Source organism: Falco naumanni, chromosome 6 (assembly GCF_017639655.2).
Source record: "Falco naumanni isolate bFalNau1 chromosome 6, bFalNau1.pat, whole genome shotgun sequence".
NCBI classification, from domain to species: Eukaryota; Metazoa; Chordata; class Aves; order Falconiformes; family Falconidae; genus Falco; species Falco naumanni.
Window position 1 is genome coordinate 34,212,010 of NC_054059.1, and position 1,510 is coordinate 34,213,519.

Sequence of the window (1,510 nt, forward strand, 5' to 3'; positions counted from 1 at the left end):
AAAACATGCACTTTCTCAGAGCAATTCAGCTTCTCACATTACGGTAATATGTAAGTTCCTGTCCCAGCCTAAACTGCCTTTGCCGGGCAGGAGCCACGGTGAGGAATGGAACCACAGAAGCTTGCTGAGGATTCCCCCTTTCAGTCCCCAAATACAGGGACATCACTTCCAGCAATACCAGAAAGCTGCACTGCCTTGTTCCCAATTCTCAGTTCTCCTAGATGTACTCAACAAGCAGCTTGAATCTAAAGGAGCCTCATTTATTTGTATGAAAGAGACTTTGTTTGTTGCTGACTTGCAATGGGCCATGTGACACAGGCCTGGAGCAAATCAGTAAATTCAGAAGCCAGACTAATGTATAAAGAGAATTTTCTCTTGAGACGGTGAGGGTGGGGCAGAGGACATGGTAATTACATGCTCCTCATGAGCGCTGCTTTTCTTCCTTTGCCAAAAGCAGCTTTGGAGAAAGCATTCCTATTTGTGTATCTCTCATTTGCACTACCTTTCCCCCCCCCCCAAGACATATTCACATTAAGAAGGTTTGTCATTCTTTCAAGGGAATTCAACAGCAGTGGGAGGAGAACAGAATCCATGGTTGTCTAATTATGATCTGGGACCCTCTCCTGGAAGCCCTGAAGTGTGTACTGCAGCACCAACAATTATCAGAGGCCAAAGCTAGATGCAGAGTGGCCCTACCAAGTCACACATTCCTAGAGGGCATGCTGTCCTCTTTCTCCTTCCCCTCTGAGTTCTTCAGCTTTATCACCTCTGAGAAGATCTGGAGAGAAGGACTTGGAAATCAAGTGCAGCATACGTTGCTGAAGGCCTGTGTAAGAATGAGGTGTAGTAACCTGTAGAGAAGAGAATGGCAGTAATGGATGACAGCTTTCTATTGAGTAAAAAGCAAGAGCACTTGCTACAGTCTGTAGTGTCATCTTGGCAATGAGCAAGGGTGTCCTTGCTCCTCACGGGCCTAAAGTTGTTACAATCACAGAGCCCTAAGTCATCATTTGGCATCACCTGCTTTGCCTCAGGTGACAATGAAATAGTGTGGCTAAACACTCTTAACAGTGTGAGTGCCCCCTTGCTGCTAAGACCTGCTGGTTTGGGAACATTGGCTGAGTCAGTTCTACCTCAGAAGACATTGGTTCATGGAAGTGGGGGAGGTAGAAGACTGCCAGAGAAAAAGCTATGATGCATCATGATAGCAAACAGGCCAGATGTATGTTGCACAATGCTGAAGAAAAATGGTACAGAAACCCACCTCCTCAGTAATAAGCAGCAGACTCAAAGACCATCAGTGTTTGGATGTGATTTTCCCATAGACATGTTTTTACAGCTGTGGTTAATGTGTGACTAATCCTTACTGTGGAGTAACCACACAACCACTCCTTGGAGCTGTGCAAGCACACATAGCTGTGCTTCAGCAGTAGAGGTTTTGAAAGTACTTCGTTTGAAAGTAGAAATGGTAACATCCAAAAAGAATACTTAAAACCAACATCACTTTTGA